This window comes from Rhinatrema bivittatum, chromosome 4, assembly GCF_901001135.1.
Source record: "Rhinatrema bivittatum chromosome 4, aRhiBiv1.1, whole genome shotgun sequence".
Classification (NCBI taxonomy): Eukaryota; Metazoa; Chordata; class Amphibia; order Gymnophiona; family Rhinatrematidae; genus Rhinatrema; species Rhinatrema bivittatum.
Window position 1 is genome coordinate 62,036,189 of NC_042618.1, and position 23,774 is coordinate 62,059,962.

The window sequence follows — 23,774 nt, forward strand, 5'->3', positions numbered from 1 at the left end:
GGAGGGACATATGTTAGTGAGCGTGTGTGGATATCGCAGTCTTTTTATTTTTCTAAGAGACGTGCCATGTGACCTTGGCCCAGTCACGTCACAAGCCTTTGCCTCAAGTATAACTTAGGTCTGAGCCCTTTAGAGGACAGGGAAATGCATACAGTACCTGAATGTAATCCTCTTTGAAGTGCCTGAAAGGCGGAATTTAAAAAAAAAAACCAAAAAAAAAAAAACCAGGCGGGAGCTATTTTACGCTCACGTCCTGTTCATACCGTTATGCCTTTGCAAATCTCTCCTGCCGTCGAGGTGGATGATGTCCTACAGGTTAGAGCTCAGCACCCTTAGTCCTGTTTAAATCTTGTTCCTTTAGAAGTGGCGGGGAAGGTCTGTGCCTCCGTGCTTGGATCCCAGTATTACTAATCACAGGAAGCGCAGGGTCAGCAATCATTCCGGGACTCCATGGATTAGGGAACACGCTGTCAGTAACCAGAAATGGTTTGTACTTCACTTTCCTGTCTCTAAGCAGAGAATTATTGCTGAGCGTACACCACTATAAACAAAAAAAAAAAAAAAAAGGACAGAAAAAACGAAGAAAGAACTCTCTTGGCAGGGGGAAAACGAGGTACTCCAATCGCTTGGCTCTCTCACGATAAAGACATTCCTTGGCACTCGAGTGCTGCCTTTTTGTTCCCCCATCACTTTTCATGTCCATGACATCATCTGTGCAGACTCGACTGCACTGAACTGTTCTCGCTTTAATCCGGTCAGGTCATTTATCAAAGGACGTGCCCCACGTATCTGGAAATGCATGGCCCTGCTTGGGAGCTGCACTGCGACTATGGAGAGCAACTTCCTTATTCTCCTGTGACTTGAAGGATGGATGGTAGTCATTTTCTCTGTGGTTTACTTTAGCCGTGTCTCACTCTTTCTGTAACTCTCTCATGGCTGAGGTGAATTTATTTTCACCTCCATCAATATTACTGGTAAAAGAAAAAAAAACAAAAAAACAAGCCCTGGCTCACCACAGTCCTCTCATTTTATTAACTTGAGTTTTAAGAGAAATTCCAACTCATTATACAGGGGCAAACACAACTTTTCTGCGCCCTACAGCAAATTTATGATTGGGTTTCTCTGACAGGCTGGCCATGTGAGCTTTCTAATAACTGTGCTTAAATCAGGGGTAAGCAAAATTCAAGCCCTGTGGCCAGCAGTCCATGTGGGTTTTCAGGATATCCCCAATGAATATGTGGGAGAAAGATTTGCATACACACTACTTCAATTGTATGCAAATCTTTCGTATGCATATTCATTAGGGATATCCTGAAACCCTAGCAGATTGGTGTCCATGATTTGAAGATTGTCTACCACTGTTTTCAGGGCTGGTGCTTCCATTAAGCAAACTAGGCCGAACCTTGGCGGTGGCAAAATCCCTCAGGCGTAATCCCAGAAGGCTGCTGGGTCACAGCCAATGCTGCCAAAGAAGGGAGCACCGTGCTGGAGCTGCTGTGTCTGGTAGGAGGGCGTGCTGGGCTGAAGCTGCAGCAATAGAGATCAGGTGGTGATCACATCTGACCATCTTACGGGGGCCAAACAGCTGGATAAAGTGTCAGCAAAAGCCAAAAAGATGCTTGGCTGTATAAGAGGAATGGTCGGCATCAAAAAGGAGGTGATATTATTTATTAAGAGCTTTTGCATACTTCAGTGAAGCAAAAGCTAAATTAAAGACTTTGGGTTTCCAGACCTTTAAGACAGTCTTTGTCCTGTTCCAGCACTATAACATCGATTCAAAAGGGAACAGAAAAGTCCTTAACCCTAACTCCTGGAGTTATTTGCTTATTTATTTTATGAGGTTTTGCATTCCGCAGTTTCCAAAAGCTTGCAATGCATAGTCCATAGGAATCAGTGTGGCAATATTTTTTGGACCCTGGCTTTTGGTTACAGGGCTGGTGGTAGAACCAGTTGTATTCTTTGTATTTCAGTGATTCCCAACCTTTTCAAGCCCAAGGAACATCTACTTTAACAAAATGTTCTGTGGCCCACCAATCTTTGTAGAGCAGGAAGTGTGAACATGGAGAGGACTCATATGACCAAATGAAGAGTCAGAGAAGCAGTGAAAGCCCCACCACATTTTAAACAAAGGAAGAGGGGTGGAGCAGAGACACACATGATCCTGTCACAAAGGACCAGATCCTTCTATATACAAGTGCAGTTGAAGGGAGAAGTCAGTGTGATGCAGCCAGGCCACTTGGTTAATTATCTTGGCTGCCACATTTGGCTGCCAGAACTCCTCCATTGCTGCTGCTCCCAATACTCATTCAGGCTGACATTCAGGCCGATACAGTACAGTGCGCTCCAACGGAGCGCACTGTTAACCTGCCATTGGACGCGCGTTTTCCCTTACCCCTTATTCAGTAAGGGGTGGAAAACGCGCGTCCAACCCGCCGAACCTAATAGCGCCCTCAATATGCAAATGCATGTTGATGGCCCTATTAGGTATTCCCACACGATTCAGTAAGTAAAATGTGCAGCCAAGCCACACATTTACTTTCAGAAATTAGCACCTACCCAGAGGTAGGCGCTAATTTCTTCAGGCACCGGGAAAGTGCACAGAAAAGCAGTAAAAGCTGCTTTTCTGTGCATCCTCCGACTTAATATCATGGCGATATTAAGTTGGAGGTCCCGAAAAAAAAAGTAAAAAGAAAAAAAAGAAAAAAAATTTGAAGTCGGCCGGCGCTGTCAGGTTGAAAACCAGATGCTCAATTTTGCCGGCGTCCGGTTTCCGAGCCCGTAGCAGTCAGCGGGCTTGTGAACCGACGCCGGCAAAACTGAGCGTCGGCTGTCAAACCCGCTGACAGCCGCCGCTCCGGGCCAAAAGGAGGCGCTAGTGTCCCTAGCACCTCCTTTTGCCCGTTTCTACCGCCGGGCTTCATTTAAATACTGCATTGTGCGCACAGGCAAGTGGCCTGTGTGCGCACCGGGGAGAGCCATTTTCTAAGTTGGCGCCGGCCCGTCCATTGCTCCTACCATGTGATAGGTGCTGACCAATGGCACCAGTAGCCCCTGTCCCATGGTAAGGGCAAAGGGCCACTGGCGCCATTTTGATTCCTGGCAGGCCCGATGGCCCGAGAGTGGAAGATCGCTCCCGGGACCCCCGCTGAACCACCAGGGCTTTCAGTAAGTCTTGGGGGGATCGGGATGGTGGGTGGTTGAAATTAAGGAAATTTGAAGGGTTGGAGTGGGTTTGTTTTTTTTGTTTTTTAAATAAATGTGTCCCGTCCCCCCCTCCCCCCACGCTAACCCGAACAATGAATTTTCCCCAAAGTTTGGAGAAATCCGTCTTGGGATTCGGGCCCTCTGACCAATGCCGAATTGGACAATTTCAAAGAAATTGTCCAATTCGGCAAAAATGAATGCACATCTCTAGTATTTTCTGCTTTTCTGTATACTTTTTCGGGCAGGCGCTAATTTCTGAATGTAAAACAGGCGGATCGGGTGCACATTTTTTTTCGGTATCTGGGGCGAATTACTAATCGCCTCATCAACATGCATTTGTATGTGATGAGTGCTATTTTGTTTCGGAAGAGGGGGTTTGGATACGCGTTATAGACACGCTAAACCCCTTATTATATAAGGGGCTGTGGACGCATGTTCAAAACTTCTAACAGTGTGTTAAACAGTGCGCTCAGCTGAGCGCACTTCACAGTATCGGCCTGATAGTGAGTCACATCCAGTGCTCACTCAGCCTGGAGATAAGTCAGAGGCTGGAAAGACTCAAGAAGGGCAAGATGAGGTGGCTGTACAATGCGTGGGCTGTACAAAGTGAGTCCCAGCTAACCATACCCTGCATGCTGCCCATTAATTATTAGGGATGTGCATTTGTTGGTCCATTCATTTCATTCGGCGGTGTGCACATCTCTCACAAACAGAAGGTAGGTGCGCAAAACTGATGGCACGTAGGCCTACATGCGTGCATACCATCAGCTTTGCACGCCTACCTTCCGTCCGGGAGAGACGTGCACACCGCCGAAACAAACAAAATGAATGGACCAAGGAATGCACATCCCTGTAAATGACTACATTTCAGAGATCATGCTGTAGTTAAGAAGAAAAAGGATAGGTGGATTACGTATATTTTCAGAAAGGAACTCCTTCATGTTTAAGAGCTATGGCTGGGGTTGCTGCGAGATTCTGGAAGCAAAGGCCAGGTACTGGCAGTGGTGACTTTTCTGTAGCACGCCAGCTCAGATCTGAAGGGTCACTGGTGGGAAAGACAGCAGGGCACAAACTCAGGGAACAATCCATAACCCTTTTCTACTTTCTGTCTTTCCTTCTTAAGCTTCTGATGCCAAAAGCTTTCGAGAGTCAGGTTATCATATAGCTCTATGCTAGTAGAGACAGCCTGAGCCAGTCTTGGTTTTACTTTCACTGTGAATATAAATTGTAGGTTCAACATCTCAAGAAACAGGACCCTTACAAGTGCATGCATGGAATGACTGAAGAAACCAAAACTAGATCAGTTCCTCCTTACTGGCACATAGTAACATAGTAAATGATGGCATATGAAGAACATTCTCTGAGGACCAGCAGAATGCACACACAGATGACATCATCGAATGGAGCTCAGTGTGGTCAGTTGAGCATGTGCAGCTAGACCTGTGTCACCGCACTGTGTGTTTGTACTGTGCAGTAGACAGATTGCTAATGCACATACTTACACCACCATTTAATACTTCCTCCTCTACAAAGAATCCACTAGACAGGACTCGAGGAAAGTGTATGATTTGTGACTGGTGACTTAGCCCTGGGTTGGGTGTGAGTGCCCCAACTCAGTGGATCAGCCAGCTCGGGATTACACAAATTTAGGTCCTTAAGTCTCCTCTCATATACCTTTTGATATGGACTCTGTGTCATTTCAGTTGCGTTTCTCTGTCCTTTTTAAGATACAACCTCCAGAACTGAACTCAGTGCTCCAGGTGAGGTACAGGTGCCTTATCACCTCCTTTTTCCTGACGGGTATTCCTCTGTTTTTTTAGTCCCTAGTGACTAACTTGTCACATTACTTGCTATCTTCAGATCATCAGACACTATGAGCCCGAGGTTTCTCTCTCTCTCTCAATCCGTGCACATCATCTTCTCACTATCCATCATGTTCAGCTCCTTTGGATTTCTGCACCCCCCAAATGCATGACTCAGCGCTTTTTAGTATTGAATCTTAATTGCCAAGCATTCAACCACTCCTCATCCATATTCATTGTGGATATCTTGAAATTTCGAACTGGCTATGTAGTGACCAGGACCAGCCTGGCAATTGCTATATCACCTTAAAAACACGTCAAGTGGTTCATAATCATCCATTCTTCATGCAGCCTCATCCCCAGGGGCGGATTTGTACCTGACAGGGCCATAGAAGTATTTGTATACTCTTCGGGGCTGGAACCTTCCCAGGCTAGCTTTACACAATCTCTTCCTTTCAGGGCCTGGATCCTTTGTTGAGTGATGGTGGTGGTGTTGATGGTGGGGGTGGTTACTCCCCAAGGGCCAAAATGCTAAGGGTGACCTTTCGTGTCCTTTGTTCTTGTCTTTGGGGAAGGGGTAGTCGTGAGTCCCAGTGTGGGCTGGAAGTGCCAAATAAAGTCAATGGAGCCACTGGGTTAGTGTCCAAATAAATCTTTACTGTTGCAATGAGTGAAAATGGCACAACCAGTGATCCACAGCACCACAGAATATGTTCTTTCCAGTATCCTCTACAATCTGTGCAAGGAATATCTGCTGCCAGAGCCAGGGGAACGTCTACCCTCCACGGCTTTTGAAAACCAGAGTCCCCAGGTGGGTAAGGTATCCTTTAGAGACGGACAGAGCACCCCCCTCCAACTGGCCAAGACCACAAAGTTACTGTCTCTGCCCAGAGAGATAAACTCTCTCTCTCTCCCCAGGGGTTTGAAAGCACTGCATGGGAGTCTTCAGAGATATTAGGTTTTGCCTCTACTCACAGTGAGATGATTTCTCTGGTTTCTTATTTAGGATGCAGTTCCTTTATTTTCCCTGCTGTTGATCCCTGATGGGAGGAATCCTGTGAAGTAGGACTCTCTGTGCTCATCAGGAAGGAAGGGCAGTCAAAACTCCCTCCTGGATCTTAAAAACCAGATCTTTTCAAAAACTGAAGATACCCCTGGAGAGTATCCTTACAGCTGGTCATGGGCACTCCCTTCCTCGTGGAGGGTATGGAGGGCAGGTCATCCCTAGCCTGCACAGTCCCAGTCCCAGGGTCCCTGTTCCATGGGACTAGGAGGTATCCAGACTCCAGTGAGGCTCCTATCACTTAAAAGGTTAAATCCAAAAAACATACCCAGAGAGAAAAATCCAAGCGTGTGGACTGGAAAGGAAAACACCCCTTCCAACCCTAGTCAGGGACATTCAGGCAGGGCTTGCTTGGCTCCTCTGACTGGGCCTGTAAAACAAAAGCTAAGCTCCCGTCAACCTCCTACACTTGTGCAAGCCAAAAGGTTCTACCTCCCGAGCTCAAGCCAGAGCAACTGCTATATAGAATCTCTAGGGAGAGAGCCATTCCAGACCCCGCAGAAGGATGGGCTGAATTTGAATGGAAACCTCCCTCCTACAACCCATCCTACACTAACTAGTTGTTACCCAGGACTCACTGGTAGGTGAGGACAGGTTAGTGTATTGCTATACCCCCCTCCCACTTATTCAGATCTGGACAAGGGGGTAGAGACTCTTGAAAAAATTTTCAAAAGTCTTGCACACTAAACAACATTGCATCATATAGCACTGGAATGTACCTTAAACGTAACCTCTCTTTATTACATGAAACATCAGGAGAGCAAGACAGCAAATTCCACCTGGGCTGAGCCCAAACCCAAGGAGACTCTACACCTGATGTAGGCCCTAACATTCAAGGCCTACAGACTCCATCCTGTCAAAGGAAAAGTAAGACACACACACATACAAGAATAATCACTAGCATTGGATAAAAATAGTTAATTACATGAGAATTTGCCAGCTCTGCCACTGTGGCTACCACGGGTGTTGCCACCACCCTGAATGATACAAGATGCTCTCACCATCTCAGAATGAGTCATAAACATTGCACACTATTCTGAGTTCCACCTTCATAGGGGAAGGTGACTACTTTAGTACTCCTAGCTGGAAACGGATGACTCAACGGCTCCTCTGAGAGAAACCTGGAAGAGGAGAGGAAAAAAAACAAGGTTACAGTTTGTACTGGTGGTCTCTGCTGGTTAGATCCTCCTAAAGCTTTTCTTTGGAAAAACAGGCAAGAGACATCAGAAGGGCAGTTGGCACCCAACCTGCAAAGGTAATGATTACTTTAATTATTTATAATGAAATTAATCCGACACTAGGTTCAAAACAATTATATTTAATTCTTAGGGTAAGATTTTTTTCAAATTTTACTTTGTGCATCAAAAGGCATAATTGATATTCAATGCAAATAATAAACAATTCAAAACAGAAGTATAATAAAATACTCAAAATATGTCAACTAATAAAACACTGAAAATCCTTCCCCACGATGGGTAAGGAATATTAAACAATAATAATTAAAAGTCCATTCAATAACCAGCAAGGCAGGGTCTTCTTGCCTTCTAGGGCCTCTTGACCAATCAGGTCATCTGGTTGATTGGAGAGAGAAGAACTCAGTTGGTAAAGTCCAAATGAAAAGAAAAATGCTTTCCTCAGTTGAAGAAAACACCCAGTCTCTCTGAACACAGGCTAAGACATAATCAATACTACTTAAGCAACTCTTCCTTATTCACAAAGAACAACAGAGAACTGAAGAATGCCAAACACTTTCAGATCAACCTATAGCTATTACTGCGGGGGAGGAAGCGGCCCAGAGTAGGCCTCATAGAAATCAGGGTTGAGGCTTTGCACAGCCACCCCACAGGGCAATTTCCACACTATAGAGTATTCAGTTGGTGGGCCCAGAACATGCTTGTACACCACAGCATGCTTATGGATGTTTTGCCTCAGCTGTATTTTACACATCCCCCGGATCAAGGTGCTGGGATAGTCTGGGTGGCTCCTTCTGAATTCAGAATCCCTTGAATTTTTTTACAATGCCAAAATTCTTCAATGAAACATTACTCAAAGAGCCAAAGTAGTACTACTGTACCACCATTCTTCTTGTGCCTAATGTTGCACACCCGACACAGGCCTATGTTTTGGCAGATCCCACCGACTCCATCAAAGAGTTACTAATGCTCATTGTCCAAAGCCCTTCAAACAAACTCATTTCAAAATGGCGACAGTACCAGTTTGGTCCTTGGTGTAACGTTTCATTGAAGAATTTTAGATAAGTATTTACTCATTTTGGTATGTGATCATATAACAATTTGGTAAATGATAAGACTGCATGTGTCTTTATCTGAAAATGCTTGCAGCCTGTTGCGAGGCAAGAGGCATCAGATTATTAAAATTTGGCACAAGAAATTTTGATACCAAGGTTATTATAAGTGTGTAATATTTATTGTATTGTACACCTCTATTTTTTCTTTTTGTTGTCTGAGTGAATAGAGGTGACTATTGTGGTTTCAAAGAATATACATCAGTAATCCCAAAATAATCCCATAAGTACTCACATAAGCACTTTGAATTAATCGAGGGGAAGTTGGTTTCAGAGAAGGGAAAAAGGATTTCTAGCAAGAAAGTTGTATTCATACCTCCTCCCAGCTCTAGTGCCTCGGAATTGTCCTTAAACGCCATATCCATGGCAAAGTGCAAGAGGTCACTTCTGACCTGATAAACCAGAAGGCCTTTAGGGAACTAGCAAGAAACCCTAAAAACAGGTCTTGTTTCCTGGCACAGGTAGATGCATTGAGGAGGGGGAGGGAGAGGGGAGAGAGTGTTGTGGGAAAGAGGAAGAGAAGGGGAAGGGGTGTGGGGAAGAAGGGGGAGGGGAAGAGGAAAAAGTGGGAGGGAAGTAAGAGTGGGAGAAGGAAAGGTGTTAGGGGTGGAAGATATGGCCATGTCGGTTTTCCAGATATTATCTTTGTATTGATTATGTTTCACGTGGTACCAAAGCTTTTTTAAATAAGAGATTGCCTCTTCGAGTGGTTTATTATCTTTTGTTATAGTATAAAGTATTTAAAGTTATTAAATTTATTTAAATATTGTTTTAAAATCATTTTATTTTTAATTTTCTTTGTGTACCATGGCTATAGTTTGGTATCTTTATTGTGGTTCCTTTGCCTCTTTTTTTTGTCTTTTGGGTTAAAAGAAGGACTTAAGCAGGTCAGGAGAACTACAAGCTTAATAAAAGGGTGAGGACTTTACTATTTTTATTTGTGAATTCAGAGATCCCCAAATCTTGTCTTTTGAGGGTTGCAAATCAGTCTAGTTTTCAAGATTTCCAGTGAATATGTATGAGATAATTTACATGCATTGCTTTCATTGTATGTGTAGCCCCTCTTCTGAGCATATCAGTATTTCCCCTACGCACTCCTGAAGGCACAACAGCCCATCGAGTTTTCAGGATTTCCACAATGAATGTGCATGAGATAGATTAGCATACATTGGAGACCTAGGCTATGCAAATCTATCTCCTGCATATTAATTACAGATATCCTGAACACCCAAATGGTTAGGTGCCTCCAGCAGTGGGTTGGGAAACAATGATAAGCATATGCTAAGAAGAGGGGCTACATAAACAATGAAAGCAAAACCAGTAAATGATCTTATTTAGGAGGAAGTATCTCTGCCGCATAAACCTTCAGAGAGGATCAAACGCTCCTTGCTACTGGAGACCCTCTTGTCTCCAATCACAGAACATATAGAAAGACCCTCATGTCTTTCTATATATAGAAAGACCCTCATGTTTCCAGTAGCAAGGAGCGTTTGATCCTCTCTGAAGGTTTATGCGGCACCATTAGTGAATGGGACCAATATTGATGCAAAACCCAGAGTGTATGTAAATTGACGCACACCACTACTTACAAAATATAAGTCACAACCAGGTCGAAGCTATAACATATGCTGGCTGCAGCACACGGCTCAACCTGCGATTGGACACATGTTTTGGGCGCGAGTCCATAACCCCCGATGCAAAACGGGGGTTAGTGCGTCCAAAACGCGCATCCAATCGCGCACGTAGATAATAGCATTTATCACATGCAAATGCATGTTGATGAGGCTATTATCTATGCCCCCCATGCAAAAAAAAATATATATATGCGCCCAAGGCACACATTTTTACTCACCAAAATTAACGCTTGCCCGGAGCAGGCATTCATTTTGGAGGATCCCAAAAAGTGTACAGAAAAGCAGAAAATACTTTTTTTGTACTTCGTCTGACTTAATACCATGGCAATATTAAGTCGGAGGAACAACAAAATTATAATGTCCCAAAAAAAATAAAATTAAAAAAAAGGGTGCCAGCGGTCAGGTTAGGAAAAGGGATGCTCAATTAACGAGCGTCCATTTTCCTAAGTGGCTAACAGCCACCTCTCCCGGGTGTAGGCTATCAAGGAGGCACTAGAGGCGTGCAATTTCCCCTAGCGCCTCCTTTTTTACCGCGACAGCCCCTTTGCATTGGGTGCCACGGAGAGGTGGATCAGTATGCTTTATGGAGGCTGGGCTTGATCATGAGCACCCCATTTAATGCGCGGCGATATAGCATCGGCCTAAAAGAGTTTTAGTGATGAAGAGGGGTGAATACTGGAGCCTTGATGGAAGAGGGGGTCTGTAGCGGGGAAGGGTGGGGGACGTACACACAAGATGAGAAGAGTGTGTGGACGGTGCTTCAGGGTTGACTCAGCTGCTCTGGATGGGTTGTATATCTCTTTTAGGCCTGGGAAAAACTTAACTCTGGAAAATGAAAACATGTTGTTAGGCAAGCCTCAGATCAGTCCCTGGAGTAAGGCTTCAGGCTCAGCCCCTTCAGGATCCTCCGCACCCTCAGTAGTGGGACCTTGTGGCAATTTGAGCAGTAAAGACTTGTAGTCATGATGGCTGGGACTGGAAGCCCTCCGTAATTTCCATTAAAGCACTCTGTTGCAGCATCATTCAGTGTTTTCTATCATGCTCTTTTATTGTCCAGTGTTAGGGCTTACAATCAAATCAGACTGCCTCAGTCCCAACATCCATGGTTCATGTACCGTTTTCAGGAGTTGGAGGGAGTATAACTTTCCAACCAAAGCACAGCAGACTTAAAAGAAAGACGTGGAGCCTTTTAAACAAACTTTGCATTGGTTCAGTTCTTCAGGTCCAAACATTCATGCATCCCCGGTTAACAGCCCCTGCAGCTCTCAGAGGTTCCGGTTCCTTGCTTCCAAATCAGTTCCAGTTCTTTCCCAGGGCAAATACAGCTTTTAAGCCCCCTGCAGCAGTTAAACTCCTTACAATTGCAACATGTTCAGGCAATGGGACTTCTACTTTCCTAGGACTTCAGTGCTGGATAGCAGCTCAATATGGGCCTCCTAATGCTTTCAAAAAGTAAGTTTATCCATTTATGTATGTAAGTGCTTATTTCTGATGAAAATGATGAATTTGATTTGTTAAATGTAAACGTATTTATTAAATTTAAAATATTTTGGCACATTACAATTATTTTTTTATATTTGATTGCTGGGATATTCTTGGGTTTGAGTTAGGTTTTTTTTGGGGTTAAAACATTTTTAAGACATCTAACTGATTCCTTAGACCAATTTAAAATCACATTGATGATTTTTAAGAGACTGTGCTCCTGCCTATTTTGAGGGAACTACTTCAGATTTTTATTCCAGTGCATGCACTGTGACCCTCAAGCAAGTCTCGTAAGCTTTGTTGCCTTCAGAGCACTGGTGGTGGAGAACTCACTCACACTGTGGAACATGCCGTCCCAGGCTATGAAAGAGTAACTTGCTGTGAAAGAATTTCAACAGAAAGTTAAAAATCATCACTATTTAGTTATTTAAAATATTTATAGCCTGCATTATTTATAATTCTAAGCGGGTTATCAAAGTTATAATCGTATTAAAAATACAGTGGTTCAATCAATGTGTGCCAGGATATATCATTTTTGTGACAGCTTGCAAAGGTATTTGGTAAAATGTGAATTACCATGATTTATTTTGTTATAGACTCTTGACTTATTTTGTTATATAACTCAGAAGTTATCCAGTTAAGTGAAGATTTGGGCAATTATCCAGCTAAATTTTAGTTGGATAAGTTGGAGGCGCTCCAGGGAGGAGTTGAGTTAGCTGGCTAATAGCGTTATGGCATTTTTGCATTGTTCAGCACCTTTAACGCATGCGAAAACCCTTTAACGCATGCGAAAACGCCTTTAATGCATGCGATAGCACGATAACGTATGGTGTGATGCAAATCAGAAAAAGAGGAAGAGTTAGGGGTGGGAGTGGGCTCACTGTTTTGCAAAGCCCTATTGCATGGCTTTAATGAGAGAGAGAGAGAGAGGAGAGAAGACTAGCTATAAGGCCCTTATAGTAGTTAAGTATTTATACCTCTATATGAGGCCCACTTAGTAACTTCAGGTGAGGTTTAGGTAGTAGTGTAGGGTTTAGGGGCCACTTTTACATGCAGAGTGAGACGTATGAACAGAACAGTACACTCTTGTGAAGATTTGATGACCTTCAGAGTCTGGAAACTCACACAAAGATGAGATTTGTATAATGTTCTCTCAACCTAGCTTGATGGACTCTCAACCTGGGTAACATCAACGCCAATGAAAAAGGTGTAGTTATTTCCGGCATTAAAACTGTGTGATATAGCTTCGCAAACTGCAAAGCCAGCCCACTTGGATAGAAATCCCGCCCCAAACTCCTCCCCCTTTTCCAAATTAGCATTGCACCATGCGTTATGGTGCTTTTCGCATGCAAAAAGGCCATAACGCGAGTTGGAAAATAACCCCCTAACTTTGCTATCTGGACAGTGACTGAATATGGAGCTCATAAAGGTCTCTTCACCTTAGCACAGAGACACATAGAATAATGAGAGCCTGAAAAGCCTTTTGCACCATTCTAAATATCTCATCCACAAACTGAACTACTTCAGTTCAAAATAAAATCTCTCTTTCTCTCTGAAATTCTGTTTCAAATAGATTTACATATTTTTCTTCTTTACTCTGAAGAACTATAATATAATACTGCCCGTCAGAACTACTGTATATCATTAGCTAGGCAGATGTTTTGAACACATGAAGTCTTCTTTTATTGTTCATTCCTTTATTTGAGGATTAATAACATCAGATGGATTCCTTCTGTTTAGATGAATGGCACATGCATTTCGAGGAGAGTTTCATTAGATTTCTGCACTTTTAAGCATGCACATAAAATATAAGAATAAGTAGTTTCCTTGGTAACAGTAACTCTCCATAATCCTTGCATCCTTGAGAAATCTTGATTCACGTGCATGAAGTGTGAAAGAGAATCTGAGGGATGCAGAGCAGGATTATTTCTGATAACATCATTTCAAACACTAATACTGTTCAGGTTCTTTGCAGTCCACAGCATATGACAGTACATTCAAATTGCTTAGGTATGTTTTTAAGTGACCCACTGTGGTTACTTTGATTTATTTGGTTATTTATTTATTTATACAATTTTTATATACTGTTGTGCAGGAGCAAGTTCTATCTCTACGGTTTACAATAATCACATTTTAAGAACATGATAAAAAGAGAAAATAACAATATATCTTAAAATATCCAGAAATAAAATTCTATCAAAACTTTCTAAAATAGGACTAAAATTAATATTAAAATAGATAAGAACAGACTAAAAAGGGGAAGAATGGATCATGTAAAAACCAGGTGATTCTTTAAGATGCTCTAACCTCTAATGACACTTCTATTGAATTTGTTAAACTAGGATCTGATTTCAGGGCCAGATTTAGGAATCAGGTGCCCATTGGCAGGATTGGAGAGGGGGGGATGGGTGACCATGGAGATCAGATAGTGGGAGAAGTACATCTACCTCCACCCCCTTCCAGAGTTCCTCTGACAACAAATTCCATTGCTTGATTGTGTGCTGAGGAAAAACGTACTTCCTGGTACTGTGCCAGAACTAATATTGCCATAAAAGGGAGCACTGTGCTGGATCCACTGCTGCCAGTAGGAAGTAGCACTGTGCTGGAGTTGCCGCCAATACATAAATTGGGGAGGATGGGGGCATAATCGAAGGTCTCTCACTTGGCCCCCTTTCAAACAAGTATGGCCGCTCTCTGGTGGTTGTGATCCCGCTGAGAGTAGTACGTTGTCTCTCCCAGGATGTGAGGGAATTAACGTCTGGGTCAGATCAATCCAGTCTCTTCCATCTGTTCCGCAGTCCTTCCTGTCTGGCTTCCTTTTATAGAATATCAGAGGAATCTTATTGGTACATGCGTGGCTCTTTCTTCATTGTCCCTTACAACTGAGCCAACTCTGGAAGGACAGAGGGTGAGGGGGTGCCCAGCGTGTCTTTGCTTTTAATAGAGAAAATGAGGTTTTTCTGCTGATTCCTCATTCTCTGTTAAAGACAGAAGCAGTTAACTATGAGAGTTCAAAGCATTTCCTTATCGTTGGTCTGCAGGAAGCTATGCAGAGGGTCCCAATAAGAAAGCATATCCCTCTACATACTGTAAGTATTTCATCACAATATGTTAAAAACAGTTTTCTATCACATTTGCATCTTTTCTGCTTGTTAGTGAGACTTCCCTTCTGACAAGTCAGCCTCATATAAATTCTTCTTTCAGCACAGCAACATTCAGCAAGCAAAACTTGCTTCATTAGTCATTTATGCTTAAGCAATACACTTAACTGTTTCTCTCATGTGTATTTAAGCAAAAGCAGTCTTTTATATGTAACAATAATTATTTCTTTACTATCAGGTGAATTTTCAAAAGGTTACTCGCGCAAAATGCCCACATATGTGTGTTTGTGGGCTGGACACAAGTAACCCAAATTTTAAGAAGCCGAAAAATACGCGCATGCTTACCCTTGTGTGCGTAGAAGATAAGAATGTGGAAAGGGGTGGGGCATGGGCAGAGCATGGGTGTTCCAGAGCGGGGCCTAGGTTTACACCTGAAACTCCGTATTTTAAAATGGCTGACTGTGGCGTACATCGGCTTGTTATTCACATAAATTTACTGCTGTTCCTGATGAGGAGCAAGTCTGTGGATCTCGAGTTTTAGGGCTTTTAGGACAGGGTGAGGGGTCTGGGTCATGTAGGAGGAGTCTGAAGATCTTGATAGTGGCTAGGCAAACTGGTAGATGAATTTGAAAAACTGGGAATGTCCTTTGCGCAAGCATGTTTTAAAATCTTCTTGTATATGCACGTTAAAGCCGGCAAATTCCTATGGAAGATATGCGAAGTAGGTTTGTTTGAATAAGCACTTAAAATTAGGAGCATACTTTCGTGTGGTAGACATATTTTAAATAGTACTCGCGGAATGGTACGCAGGATATAAAATTACAGTGTATATTTGCTTGCACACACATACATGTGTATATGCACATGCATGCTTCCTTTAAAGTTAATCTCTATATGTATAGCAATGTTATGTCATTTATTCAATTATATTGTTCTCTTTTAAGCATAGCAGATTCATATATATTTCTTGACAGCGTCCATTTTACGCTGTCCATTGCGCGATACGGCTAGGTGTCTTGCGATCCTCTGACCCTAAATATTCTAATACAAATGTATATTCATTATTCTCTTTTGTACTGTTTGCAGATATACAGTATTATGCTATTTTTTTAAATCGTGGTTTAAGGGTATAATTTTAAAAGCCATAAAATCTCCCGGAAAAAGTTAATGCAGGGCGACTTGGCAAAGCAACCCCCCAGGGGAGGAACATGGCAGAAAGGCAGATTGCGCCCTTTGTTTCTCCTCTGCTGTGTTAAAAACCATAAAGCCAGTGGACAACAGTAGGACCACAGCGGCCAGGACCGGAGGCAGAGGAAGCTCTCTGCAGCTCTTCCTTCCCTCCTGTCCCCACATTCACTCTCTCCCATAGCATTCGCCTCCTCTTCCTTATCACCTCCTCCACTAGCATTCGCCCTGTCCTCATGGTTCATCACGTCCTCTCTTAGCATTCATCCCCTCCTCATCATCCCCAAGGCTGGTGCAAAAAGTATTTGGCGCCCTAAGTGAACCTCCAATCATGCACCCACCCCCCACCAACTTACCCACTGGGGGCAGCTCCAGCACAGGGCTCCCTTCTATGGCAATACTGGTTATCTGCCTCAGGGAAGGAAGAGGGAGATGCTGCAGAGTCATCTTTTCTCTACTCTTTGGACTCCGCTTGTTCACTGTTTGCAGATAGATGAGGCGGGAAGGGAACCACTTCAGAACCAGACAAGTGGTGAATGATGGAGGTGAGAAAAGGGTGAATGCGGGAGGAGAGACTGAATGCAAGGGGTGGATGATCAAGGCTAGCGCTTCCATTAGAGAAACCAAGCAGATGCTTAGAGGGCCAACGTTTTGGAGGTAGAAAATCCCACTAGCGCAAGGCTCAGAAGGGTAAGAACTAATGTTGCCACAGAAGGGGGCAATGTGCAGGGGCCATTGCTGCCAGTAGGAGGAAGCGCTGTGCTGGAGTTGCCGTCAATAGGTAAGTTGGTGAGGCGGGGGGGGGGGGGGGGTGCATTCACTCCCTCCCATAGCATTCACCTAGGGTGCCAAATACCTTTGCACCGGCCTTAGGGATGAGGAGGAGGGGCTGAATGCTGAGAGAGAAAGTGATGAGTCATGAGGAGAGGGTGAATGCTGGAGGAGGAGGTGATAAGGAGGGGGTGTGAATGCTATGGGAGGGAATGAATGTAGGGGAAATGAGGATGAGGGGGGTGAATGCTGGAAGGTGATGAGTCTCAAGGAAAAAGTGAATGCTAGGGTGTGGAGGAAGTGGGGATTAGAGATGTGAATCGTGTCCTCGATCGTCTTAACGATCGATTTCGGCTGGGAGGGGGAGGGAATCGTATTGTTGCCGTTTGGGGGGGTAAAATATCGTGAAAAATCGAAAAAACGTAAAATCGCAAAACCGGCACATTAAAACCCACCCCCGACCCTTTAAATTAAATCCCCACCCTCCCGAACCCCCCCCCAAATGACTTAAATAACCTGCGGGTCCAGCGGCAGTCCGGAACGGCAGCGGTCCGGAACAGGCTCCTGCTACTGAATCTTGTTGTCTTCAGCCGGCGCCATTTTCCAAAATGGCGCCAAAAAATGGCGGCGGCCATAGACGAACACGATTGGACGGCAGGAGGTCCTTCCGGACCCCCGCTGGACTTTTGGCAAGTCTTGTGGGGGTGAGGAGGCCCCCCCCAAGCTGGCCAAAAGTTCCTGGAGGTCCAGCGGGGGTCAGGGAGCGATTTCCCGCGCCTCGCTGAACGACCTCCTGCAGTCGATCTCCTGCCGGCGCCATTTTCCGTACGAAAACGATTCGCGGCGGGAAATCGCTCCCTGACCCCCGCTGGACCTCCAGGAACTTTTGGCCAGCTTGGGGGGGGCCTCCTGACCCCCACAAGACTTGCCAAAAGTCCAGCGGGGGTCCGGAAGGACCTCCTGCCGTCCAATCGTGTTCGTCTATGGCCGCCGCCATTTTTCGGCGCCATTTTGGAAAATGGCGCCGGCTGAAGACAACAAGATTCAGTAGCAGGAGCCCGTTCCGGACCGCTGCCGTTCCGGACCGCCGCTGGACCCGCAGGTTATTTAAGTCATTTGGGGGGGGGTTCGGGAGGGTGGGGGATTTAATTTAAAGGGTCGGGGGTGGGTTTTAGGGGGTTTTAGTGTGCCGGCTCACGATTCTAACAATTTATAACGATAAATCGTTAGAATCTCTATTGTATTGTGTTCCATAACGGTTTAAGACGATATTAAAATTATCGGACGATAATTTTAATCGTCCTAAAACGATTCACATCCCTAGTGGGGATGAATGTTGAGGAAGAGGTGGCAAGGAGGAAGTGAATAGTGAGGAAGAGTCTGATGAGAAGCTGGTATAAATGAATCCAAGCCAAGAAACCTCTCTCAAGGAGTCCCCCAAGGATCTTCTCTCTCCTCCACATTGTTCAATGTTTACCTTACACCGCTATGCCGGCTACTCTCTAAATTGGGTCTTCAACACTTCATCTACGCAGATGATGATGTTCAAATACTCATACCTATAACCAGCACAATCACAAATGCACTGAATACCTGGAAGGTAGCTTTATTAGAAATTAAAACAATCCTCACAGACAACCAATTGGCTATAAATACCAATAAAACTGAACTTATCATAATTTCACCTCCAAAAAATACAATACTGATCAACTCTGATATTGCTCAAAACAACTCCACTATTTCACAACAAGTACGCAGCCTTGGTATCATCATTGACAGCAATCTTCATTTAAAAAATTCATCGCGGATACGGTAAAAAATGGTTTCTTTAAGCTATTTACGCTTAAACGGATTAAATCTCTTATACCAATATGATTTCCGCACAGTTTTACAAGCAACTATTTTATCAAAGATTGATTACTGCAATGCTCTGTTACTGGGTCTACCCAAAGCCACCATTCAACCTTTGCAAATGCTGCAAAATGCAGCTGCCCGCATTATCACCGACACAAGCCGCCATGATCACATCACTCCAGCTCTTCAGTCTTTGCACTGGCTACCTGTGGCTTACAGGATAATTTATAAATCTATGTCGCTGATACACAAAGCCATTCAAAACAGAGAAATGCTCTGGTTTACAGATGAACTACAATTCAAAACGTCTTCCCGCCCAACGAGATTCCAGAATTTAGCCAAACTAAATATCCCAGCACCCAATCTGACTAAACTCTCTAGTACAAAAGATCGATCTTTCATCATTGCTGGATCAACAATATGGAACACCATGCCCTCTGAATTACGCCAGGAACTCTGTCACAAAAAATTTAAACAAAACCTTAAAACCTGGCTATTTAAAAAAGCCTACTATCAATGATCTGAATCCTCAACTACTCTTCCTAACTGCCACAATCTCTCATATATTGCTGATATTCTAATATAAAGTTATATACTGTATTGTTTTTCGTTTAGTTACCTTGTTATATTGTAAAGCGCAATGCTGAATTACTGTTTGAATGTAAACCGAGGTGATGTTATTTACGTACCCCGGTATAGAAAAATCTATAAATAAATAAATAAATAAATAAATAAATAAATGCATGCTGAGAGGTAATGTCATGAGGAAGTAAATGCTACAGGGGAGGTGAGCATGTGAAATCTGGGCAGGGGGAGCATGAGGAGGGAGTGAATTCTGGGTTAGTGAGGAAGAGGGGGTGAATGCTGAAGGCTGGGGTTGGAGGGGGAGGCACAGAAGGCGAGAAGAGGATAGGGTGAGGTTAGGACAATATGTATGCGGCATGGCTTTTTCCCCTAAGAGCTGACAACCCTAAATAGCTTATGTTCTAAAATATTTTTAAGACATCTAACTAATCCCTTTGACTCTGTCCCTAATTTAGGCATACCACAATGCAGATCCCATCCTCAGGCTTCTCAAAACATCCAGAGTATGTGCTGAATTCCTTTGATGCACACCCAGTCTCTGCTTACATTGTAATAGCACGTACAAAATAATAAAAAAAATCACAATACTACTAGATCCATTTGTGTGGGCCTGTAGGCATGTGCCAGCCCTCACTAGATTTGTGGGCAAAGACCGCACTCACCTGAAATCATTTTTTTCTGTAATGATTCCCTGCTCAGAGGCTTGCTTTTGTGAGTCCATTTACTGCTGGCAGAAAATTATCCTTGGATTTGTGCCATGTTAGGTTGGTTTGCTCATTTTCCCTTCTCTAGTGCTGATATTGTTATTCATATCACCTATAAACCCAGCTGGATCCTGACAACTAAATGGAGACCTGGGCTTGGGATTTTTAAAGGGCCCAGAGAGCTTTTCATCCAGAATCTGAATTTCTGGCAAACAATTCCTTGCAGCATCAGTGTGCAATATGCCAACATCAGTGTGCAATATGCTAATTTTCCAGATGTTTGTGGTTATACTATAATGGTAGAGCAATTCTTTCTCTAAAACAGCAGCTAAATTGTCTTATTTTTTCTTACTAATAATCCTTACCAAACAGGTAAATCTTAGCTGTTTCTGAAATTGTAATTTAAGTAAACTAAAGTTCTTACTAAATTGGTGTTGTTAATATTATCACCTCTCTGTTCAAATCTTTTAACTTTTTTTTTTTACATTTTGAAGCAGTAATATGGCTTCTTAGGCTTATATGTGTGCCATATGATAGCCTTTATTTCAACAATGATGAAATAGACAAGAGCAATACAAAAACAAAGAAGGGTGGTTTCTTTATTTGACCACAGACACTAACCAATGGCAGGGCAGCTTTCAAAATGCTCGAGGACATTGCTGTGCTCTAACCTCCCTGAGATTTCCACTGAACTTAACTGACCTCCCTCACTATAGGAAATAAATTGAAAATAAAAAAGAGATTCTAAATGTTCTGGGCATACAGAGGACATGAAAAGTGTGAGCTGGGGATGACAAGGATGCTCCCACTGTTTGCAGCAGAAATTTGAATGAAATTGGATGAAAGTCGTTGGGGTCTGGCATATTTACAGGGGGGATAGACAGACATACTGTTATTGTTTGTAAGGTTTTGGGTGGACCCTTGGAGACTGTGGCTGCTGACCACGTCCACGGGGGAAAGTCCCGTGAGGGGCCACAGGTCAGGCTCAGCTTTAGGACACACAACACAGACAGATCTTTTATTAACAGTATTGAGGAGCCACCAGAGGTGGCAGTAGTGAGCATAGATGAAGCCCGGCTGGGCTTGTAGTCCCTCAGGGCTCTGGAACAGCGATCTCTCAATGGCTGTGCTGTAGTGAAGGGAAACTGAGAAAGTGAGTACAATGAAGTATATGCAGGGTTCTGGAATAGAGCCTCGTTGGTTGAGTACTCACACAGCGGTTTTTCTCGGTAGGAATCACTGGAGCTGGAATAGAGGCAGGCCCTCAAGGAGCGAGTACCTGGTTCCAGGGAACAGCTCTGAGAGAAGTAGAAGTAGATAGTAATCACTGATGGTGTAGGCAGCGGTATCTTCCAAGCAGAAAGTGAATTCCAGGCAGTGAGTCCAAGAACATGGGCCCTCAAGGAGGAGCGAGTACCGGTTCCAGACAGCGACCTGAAAGAGAAGAGAGAGGCCCCCGAGGAGTGGGTACCCCAAATAGAGTAAGTCCAATAATGGAGAGGCAGAGTAGCTAGGTACGGAGAGCGAATCCCATCCGTAAGGAATCTCTTTGCTAACTCGATTAGCTAGCAGTAGCGTAGGCTTTTGTATCCGGGATGCGTGATGTCATCACAGGGGGACGCCCCTGAGGTTCGCGCCAAAGAAAGTATTTGAAGCAGGGCCGCACGGCATGCGTGCCCTACGGCAGCTGGACAGCATGGCGGGAGGCAGCGCCCAAACCGGACTGGGGACGCTGGAGAGGACAGCAGGCAGACGCCATGGCAGCCAAATGTCCGTCAACCACGGGAGGAGTCGCCAGAGAGGTAAGGAGGGCGGAGGAGAGAGTGAGTGACTGGTGGGTAGCGACAGTCGTAATACATACAGACATGACTGTAGAAATCCAATGTAGCCATTCTCTCATTTGGCGTTCTGGCAACATCCAGGGGTGCTACCATTTACCGGGGTTCAGGTCTGGTTGGGGAGAAGCTAACCAGACCTGGATATGAAGCCAACTGAATGATGCTCACCAGGTGCAGAAGGACCCAAAATAAGACCAAGGAGGAGACTATGAACAAAATGTCCAATAGCAGTCAGCCCACTCACTGCCCATTCAGCAAGGGCAAGGCAGAGAAAGAAACCAAAGACAGTCTAATTGGTGTTCGATACAAACAGTTTAATTTTCACTGTTTTGGTCCGATTTCCTTGTCCGTTCTGTGTCTCCTTACTGTTCTCCTTTCTACACCACCATCCATGTTAAAGAACCCCCTCCCCTTGAAGGGTGGGGTAACTGGTGTTTAGTTCCAGCATACACTGGTCAAAAGATGGAAAAAGATCCCCAAGCTCAAAAATACTAACAAAGTCCAACTGGTCCAAAACTCAAAATGTAATCCAACTCTCAGCCTTCTAGGACTTGTGACTTCTCCAGTCAAGAGTCCACAAGTCCACCCTTGCTTTTCTCTGTTTGCTCAGGCAAAAAGATGTTTGAAGCAGCCCTTTAGGATCCCGGGGGATGCCCTTCCCTCTAGAGTGATCAATCTTCTCCAAAAAAAATCTCTTCAAGAAGCAACTCTCACACCTCTCTTCCTTCAAGTCTCCAAACCCTCCAGGGATGAGGCAGGGACCCTCCAGAACTCTTTCCCACTTCTGGCCAACCTACTCTTTAGTGGCCTTCCCCTAAATCACTCAGCATGCTCCAGGGGAGCATGAAGGCCCACTGAAGGCTTCCCCAAAAAGAGGATTCCCAAAAAGTCAAAAAAATTCCCCTCCCTTGGCCCACGATGGAAAACTGGGGAAAAAATATTGACAGGCAAGGCCGGGCCACACTAGGCTAAAAATGGCTTTTTCTAACTTAATGCTTCTGAATGGAAGGAAACGATGAAAGGGATCTCTTTAGTTCTCTGCATTGCGCTGCAGGGAGATTGCATTTGATGCAGTTAGATAGGTTTGTGAGCCCTAAAGCCCATTTTACAGAAGTGAAAGCAAGTCAGTGACCTTGTCTAAAAACCAGATGTGTGGGCCGGCCCAGTGGCTCAGCAGCGGTGCTGGGTTCCGTTCCCAGGCTAGGACTCTGCACCTGGGCTGGCTGGGGATATTCACAGCTCCCTGGTCCCCTCCCCTCCCCCTGACCACCACTCAACTGCAACACCCGAGGGAGGGTGCCTGACTCTCGGCTGAGAGCCCTCTCCATGAAGGCCAGCTTAAACGTGAAAGGAGGAAGATAACATAGGAAATAAATACCCTGGGTAGCTGTGAAGGAAAGCTTATGGAGCTGGATCCAGGCCTGGTGATGATTGAGCTGGAAATACAAAAGAGAAAGAAGGAAACTGCCGGGCCCGAAAACAGATGGAACCCCCACCCCTCCCCCTCCTTCCCAAACTAGGCCTTTCTGATGATGCTGACGTATAGACACTTCAGAAGATAAACCATCCCCTGCATCTGTAACAGACAGGGCCTACTGCTGCTAACATAAACGCATTCCCGCGTGGCTCCTCTGATAACTCACGCTGTGCCTGATTCAGTGATGTTTTTGGAGCCTGAGTTAGTTTTAAGCAGTAGGATATGTTTTGATTTCCTGCCCAGAGAGTGGCGGCAGCTGCCCGTAGTGGTTTTTATAGTAGGACGTGATTGGTAGAAAACCCAAACTTCTCTCTCAGCCAGCTGCCTTCCTTAATCCTTACCCTTGGGTTTTCTCATAGGAATCTGCCTAGGTTGCTCTGTTAGGGATTCTCCTCTTCTGATCAAACTTTTAAGTTTCATTCAAGGCACATCGTAGTTGTTTTTTTTTTCCTTTAGTTACTTCGGTACCTTGCGGTTTAAGGTCCTCCCAGGCAGGATATTGCTGAAGAAAGCTGAGATTAACAGGCATTTTCTGCTCATCTCAAATCTTCTCACTTTGCGATTGACTTTTGAAAACAGCTTCTGAAAGGCATTGAAGGACTGCTGATCACATTTCATACCACGGGCATTAAGATAGGTTATTTCTCACTTGCCCTTTTGTTTTTTTTACTGCATTCCGGACATTCAGCAAACTTAAAACAATGTTGCTGAGATTCCAGTGGTGCTAACAGTAGAACTAATTTTAAACATTTTTCTGTGACTTTGTTAT